The following is a 7,588-nucleotide window of genomic DNA, read 5'->3' on the forward strand; positions in this document are numbered from 1 at the left end:
TTGCAACGCAACGTGGGCGAAATACCACCAGGCACAAGAAGGGGCGGTAATGAATATCCGGTCAGGTGTCTAGCGTCCTGCAACACGAGAGACAGTGTAGAGGGGGATTTTCAAGCGAAATGCCCCACGCCGTTGGATACACAAAGAGTTTCTGAATACAAAAAAGCTATAAACTGGAAAGCATATGACGGGGGTGTAGGGGATGGGAAACAGCCAAGTGGTAGTATGAGGGGTGGTAGTGTACAGAATAGCGTGGTGGTAGGCATGAAGTTACTAGATGATGAGAATGAATCATCGGAAGAAGGAGAAATTACAGATGAAGATGCAATATTGAAAGGTTTTCAAGAATCTATGAGGGGAAAGGGGGGGGGATGTACTAAAAATGTTTCTAGACTTTATTTTTCACAGGACAGAGAAAGCGAAAACAATCAGGGCAGACTCGGTTCAAGACATCAAGACAAGGGCTTGAAGAAAAGAGTTAACATTGAAGACCGAACATCTACAAACCCAGGTGAGGCTCACACAGTTTGTTCAAAAACGTGTGAGGGTAGAAAAAGGCGTTGGTACAGATAGCGAACATTCTAAGGTCACAAGGCAGAATAAGGGCAGTCAGGTAGAAAAAGAGGGTGAGATGGCAGATGACAAGGTTAATGTTTCGGCAAGTTCTGAGAGCAACACTAAAACAGAGGCCGAAGTTCAGAGTACATCATCTATGAGACGTTTACCTTACATGGGTTTGTCCATGACACTGGGTGCTCATTTAAACAAGGCTACAAAAGAAAAGATCTGGAAAGGAGAGTTTATTGATGTATTTAAACTTTTGCACAGGTTCAAAGGAAGAAGCGTGGGAGTTGGCAAAGAGGCCAAGGGTGCCGACCAATATAGACACATGGACATCAGCCTTTCTCGTTTTCGCCAGTGTATACTGCGAAAAATTCCCTGATAGGTCAGTGTCAATTTTTAAGTATCTGGATACAATTAGGAAGGCCGCTACAGAACTCAGGTGTTATGCCTGGTTGCACTATGACAAGGAGTTTAGAGCCAGACTAGTTCTAATACCCGAAAAACCGTGGGGGGAGGTGGATAATGAACTCTGGGTCCAATGGATGTACCCTCAACGGCCTCCACCATCCATGCATATGGCTTGCGGTTTCTTATCGGCCCTTTCAGAGCATACCCACCCTGGGGGAGGAGGGATGGGTACCTGGAACAGACCACAAACAATTGTATCCGGCGCATGCTGGAATTTCAATAAAGGATACTGTGCAAAAAACCCTTGCAAATATAAGCATGAGTGCTCAAAGTGTGGGGGAAACCATGCAGTTTTGCAATGTTTCGGGGAGCAATCAAATTGGGGAGGTGGTTTTCCAAACAGAGGAAGAGATCTTACGTTCCAGCCTGGGCACAAGGGCTTTTACTTCAGTCAAGGTGGACACATTATGGAAATGGGAAATGGTTAAAATTTTACCCGGACACACAAGAAGCAACAGTACTAGAGTGGGGTTTCAGAGAAGGATTTAAATTGGGCTATGAAGGGCCCAGATGTCGCAGATTTGCACAAAACTTGAAATCTGCAAAGGAATTTCCACACATAGTTAGGAAAAAACTGCTGACAGAGGTGAAGGAGGGGAGGATGGCAGGCCCTTTCGATTCTTGGCCATTAGACAATCTCATTGTTTCCCCTTTATGTGTAGTTCCTAAGAAAACGGAAGGGAAATTCAGGATGATCCAACATTTATCATGGCCTCAGGGTTTTTCCGTTAACGACTTTATCGCAAAGGAAGACTCTATGGTCCAATTTGCCTCTATAGATTCAACGTTAGCAATGATAAGAAACACAGGGGAGAATTCTGAATTGGCTAAATGTGACATCAAGTCAGCTTTCAGGCTTCTACCGGTACAACCCTCTGATTTTTCGTTGCTTGGCATCTTTTTTTAAGGTAATTTCTTTGTGGACAAAACCCTCCCTATAGGTTGTGCGATATCATGCAGGCTGTTTGAATCTTTCAGTTCATTCCTACAGTGGTGTTTCTCTTTTCGCACAGGGCATAACGGAGTTACACATTATCTCGATGATTTTTTATTCATCCGATGGGCTGGTTCACAGAATTGTGAAAAGGCTCTGAATGATTTTAAAGAATTTGCTCAAGACATGGGCGTTCCTTTGGCAGAGGACAAAACAGAGGGCCCCGGTTGTTGCCTCACTTACCTAGGCATTGGAATAGACACTAATAGAATGCAAGCTAGACTCCCAGAGAAGAAAATATTTGAAATAACCAGATTATTGGAATATGCAATTAAAGCGGACAAACTGACATTGCTTGAAGTTCAAGGTTTGTTAGGTCATCTTAATTTCGCCTGCAAGGTCATAAGGGCAGGCAGAACTTTTTGCAGGTGTCTGGGTTTTTCCATGTCTGGTATTAGGCTCCCACACCATAGAATCAGAGTAACTGCAAACATGCGGGCAGATTTGGAAGTATGGTTATGGTTCCTAAAAGAATTTAACTGTGTCACACTCTGGTCACTAGACAAGGATTTTGTCTGGCAAATGCAATTGTTTTCTGATGCTTCTGGTGCCAATGGTTTTGGCATTTTTGGGGACGGGAAGTGGTGCTCAGAAAGATGGCCTGCCCGGAGGGGTTGCAGAGAAGAAAAGCATAGCTTTCCTGGAATTTTTCCCATTGATAGTGGCTCTAGCTGTTTGGGGGAACGAAGCTGGCAAATAGAACAGTGCTCTTTAACATGGAGAACAGGACCATAGTAGACTTAGTGAACGGTCAGAAGGCCAAGGACAAACAGTTAAAGTTATTACAAATATTCATGCTAGACTGTTTAAAGTTTGACATAATATTCAAAGTTAAACATATTGCAGGAGTTGAGAATAACATCACAGATGCCCTATCTCGTTTTCAGTGGGAGAGATTCCGTAGTTTGGCGCCCGGAGCGGATCTACGGAAGACTGCGAGATATGGGGTTTTGGCAAAATGAATGCTCATCAACTCATCGAAAACTCATTAGCAAAGAGTACCAAACTGGCATACCGAAGAGCTTGGATGGAGTTCTTAGATTCAGGCGCATCGTATAAAGTTCATGATAACGCAGGGTTGCGTCAGCGCAGAGAAGACATAGTTAAGTTCATTATGTTTAATATAGACGGGAACATTTCTTCTACGACAATAGCTGGGAAGCTAGCTCGAATATCCTTTTACGGCAAGTTAATTTGGGGATTCGAGCCATCTGCAGGGGAAATGGGCAGGAGGATCCTGCAAGGATGGGCAAAAACAAAAAAAAGAGGGCTATACAAAAGAGAGCCTATATCTTTAAAATTACTGTATAAGATAAATTAGTTTGTATGACATTTGTTTTTCTACGTACGAATACCAATTGTTCAAGTTATGCATGATTTGGCTCTTTTTTGGTGCCTTCAGGATATCAGAATTGCTGGGCACTGTTATTGATGAGGACCTAAAAACACAAAATGTAGCTTTGGTTCATTCAGATATAGAAATTTATCTTGAACGCTCAAAAACAGACCAAACAGGGAAAGGTTCAAGAGTAACTCTACAAACCATAGGTGGTCCTTTATGCCCCAAACAAGCATGGTTAGATTTTTTAGCAGTAGGAGGTGCATCTTCAAATTTTGTTTTTCGTCATTTAGACGGATCCCAGTTAAAAGCTACCCAGTTCCTGTCAATCTTGCGAAAATCTTTAAAGAAGCTTGGGCAGAACCCTGTCAATCTTGGTACACATTCATTTCGCATTGGAGCGGCTTCAGAAGCTGCCAGATGGGGTTTTTCCATTAGTGACATTAATAAATTAGGACGCTGGTCCTCTGATTGTTGTTTGCGTTATATTAGAGATTTAGAAAACAAAGTTTAGGAGCAGAGATATTAATTGTTTTCTCTTTACAGGTCTGATGACAAGTTTATCACTGTCTCAGCGGCAAGTTTGGATAATTGGACACTTTCGTCAAATGGGCAGCAAAGCAGGCAGAAAAAAGGCATTTTGGGAAGAATTTAGGTTTCAGTTCCGAAGATGTGTCTGTGTCTTGGTGTGGAAAGAGTGGCATGAAGTGGGGCCAATTCCTGCCTTTAATGAGCGGGCTGTCTTAAGAACAAACCCGAAGTTGTTTTGATCCACCTGGGGGAGAATGATCTAGTACAGTTATCGGGCTTGGGCTACTGATAGAGATGAAAACAGATTTGGAACTTTTTTCAAAGACCTGGTCCAAAACACAACTGGTCCTAACAGCATTGATGCCACGCAGAGTTTGGAGGGGAGCAGAGAGATTTATGGCAGTTGAAAGAGCTAGAAGGAAGGTGAACAGAGAACTGCATCGCTTTTGTTCTAATAATGGAATGTATTTGCTAGTTCACAATTAAATTGCAAAAGAAGATTACCAGTTTTTCAGGCATGATGGGGTACATTTGTCCATTATTGGTAATAAAATTTACATTCTAAATATTAAAAAGATGATTTCTAAAATCCTTGAAATACAAACATGGTGCTGAGATATTGCTGTTTAAACGACAGCATTACCCCCTTTTGTTCCAATTGCGACAATATTATTCAAAACAAAAAGTTTTCATTAAAAAAACTCCTGCCCTCCCCTCTACATCCCCCCTCCCCTCCCCTTTTTAGGTCTCGGCTAGCGTAGGCTGCGCAGACATGCGCAGTCTCGCTGGCGAGATTTCATGTTTTTGGGTAGCTTTCACTAGCGGGGTTTAAGCCCCGCCTCTCTTTTCCATTGGCTGGCGTCACCGTTTATGCTAAACGGGGGCCAGCCATTGGAAAAGAGCTTCCAGTGACGTACACTTTTCTCTTTTAGAGCCGTCCCAGTTGGACTGGCTCGTCTGACTTCCTTCTGGCGTAAAAGGTTTCTTATCTCTTTATGGGCCAAACACATGGCCCCATAAAGACAAGAAACCTTTTAGCAGGCGAGGCCGTCCAAGTGGGACGGCAGAAAAAGGCGATGAAAACGTCATGATAAGGTTAACAAGGGGGACCCGATTAAGGTAGCTTAGGACCACGGGTATATCAATTAATTTAGAGAACAATGGTCCTTCGCATAAATTCAATTAAAAAAGAAAGAAGTATTGCAACATAGACTACAATGAGACCTATGTGTATTTGTGCCGGACAAAGGAACATTTATTCTAAGGTATTCATAGAGATAAGGAAATAAAGAGTAAATAAACAAGGGCACAATCCTGTACCAAGTTTTCAAAAGGGGGAGACAAGGAAGTCAGATTTGAAAGAAAGAAAATAACAGGCAAAACGTTTGTCGGAGCAAACAGAGGGCTTACAAATCAATAAACAATTCCAGTAAGCACAACCAAACAGAAACCACCAAACATTTTCACAGTGGATAAAAATTGTGGTACTGTAATAGAAAGTCGACGACGTTTCGATCCCAAGCTCCTAATAATGTGGGATCATCATCAGGACTAGAGTTTGAGAGGAAGTTGCCTGATATGCATAGGCAATGCCTGTTAACATGAATATTTGGAAAAGAAGAGGGAGAGAAAAACAAACAAAACAAATTTGTTCCACAATTCTGTTTGACTTGTATTAAAACAACAATTGTGAGGTCCAAGGACGTGCCTCATGCTTGTGGTGAGTGCTGATGCTTGTTAAAAAAGGTCCGTGGTCGGGAGTGCGGAGGAAGAATTCATTTGCGTGGTGCCCAGGTCGCCGTTGATGTGGCTGAAGGTAGTGGTTCGTGTGCGTGGCCATCTAGCAAACAATTGACTAGATGCTGTTCATGCGCTGAGCATCGTTGGTGAATTAATTCCTTTTATTTGGAGGAGTTGATAAGGGCGAGGTAGAAGAAGTTGTAAGGTGGAAAACAACTTACAATTTGAAAAATAAAACAATTACCTAAGGTATCGACGAGAGGAGATTTCTCGCAACCGTGCTCGAATGAGCAGGGCAATCAATGGCAGTCGGTGGACACTGTGATTAGGGAGGGAGATGGAAAGTTAGAGTATTGCAAGGAACGGGGATGGACCTGATCGAGTGGTATGTCCGCTTACCGTTTAAAAGTGGAAAGGTTCAAATAGAGAGGGCGCGGTTAATCCCGGGTGTAGTGACCAATTTGTGCGTCTTTAATTAGGATATGCAGAGCTAAGGGGATGAAAACGTCATGGCATGCGCTTGTTCCTCTTTATTTACTTTGGTTACAAGTGCCGCACTTGCGCTTTAACTGTAAATATCGTAAGCTAAAGCGCTGGTGCTGTGATTGCTTTACAATTAAAGAAATAGTAAGCCTTTTTTTTCTCCAATTTCTTTACTTTTGAAACAATTGTGGAGGCGCTCTTTAGCTTAAGATATTTACAGGTAAAGCGCGAGTGCAGGAATTCGTAACCAAAGTAAATAAAGAGAAAAATAAAAAATAAAAATGTGCGGCTGCCATTTCCCCCCCTCCCCCGCCCTCCCCCTTCTTCATTTACTTTGGTTACAATCCCGGCACTCTGGCTTTGATTCTAAACATCTTAAGCTAAAGCAAAGTGCCTGGATTGCTTCAAAAGTAAATAAATAGAAAAAAAAAAGTGTTTTCCTATTTCCTTACTTTTTAAGCAATCAGAGCACCCACGCTTTAGCTAAAGATGATTACAGATAAAGGACGAGTGCCACAATAGCATTCAAAAGCTGGTTTATGGGACGGGAGCAGAAATAAATACACCTTCAAGTAGTAGGCAGAGTGTGCATGAACACGGTTACTTCAGTACAGATGCACTAAAGGAATGCGTGCAGCGCTGCTCAATTCATAACCTCCGTGATTGTCCTCGAGAGCAGCCTGCATGGTGGCTTTTAATTACATGTCTAGAGCAGCAAGGAGTGCACATCGAGGGTGCCTGTCTCCTGTGTGCACCAGATGCCAGGCTGGAAAACAATCATTACAGAGATGCAGCGCAGACAGAGGCGGCAGAGCTGTTTTATCCTCGTTCCTTCCTCAACCTGGGGACGTAAAATTACACGAATAAAATTCAGCTCCCACACCCCTCCTCGAAGTAGTTGTGTCAAAGGCTGGTGTAATTGGTCAGTGAATTCTTAATAGCTCTGTGCGTAGGGAGGCATGCCGAACGGAAGGACACGCATGAAAAACGTAACAAAAAAAAAACACGGTTCATGGAAGAAGGGGTTATTTCTTCATACTTGTATTATGCGCTTATTGTCACCGTGCATCCTTTTTGTGGCCTGTTAATGGCTCTGGCGGTGCTCCCCGCAGTGCAGTATGTTTGACTCTGTGTCTGTTTTTCCGTGAGTTGGAGCCACCTCATGTTGTTGCTGACCGGATTTGTGAATTACACAGTGTTGAATATGCTGCTAACAGGATGTCGTAGCTTGTATATGGGTGTAAAGCCAAGCGAGCTGTGTATAATTCGAAAAGTCCCCAGTATTTTTAGGTTTAATCTGAGCTGTACTCGTTGCGTGTTGTGTACACACAGGCATGCATCTCAGAGCATACCGTTTTATGGCTGATTAAGTATAGCGTGCATTCTGTTCCGCATAGTTCGAAACTTTCATGCAGGTTCTCCAATATATAACGTAGATATGCGAGTAAATCTCGTAGCTGCTGCACGGC

This window comes from Triturus cristatus, chromosome 4_2, assembly GCF_964204655.1.
Source record: "Triturus cristatus chromosome 4_2, aTriCri1.1, whole genome shotgun sequence".
In the NCBI taxonomy this organism is placed as follows: domain Eukaryota; kingdom Metazoa; phylum Chordata; class Amphibia; order Caudata; family Salamandridae; genus Triturus; species Triturus cristatus.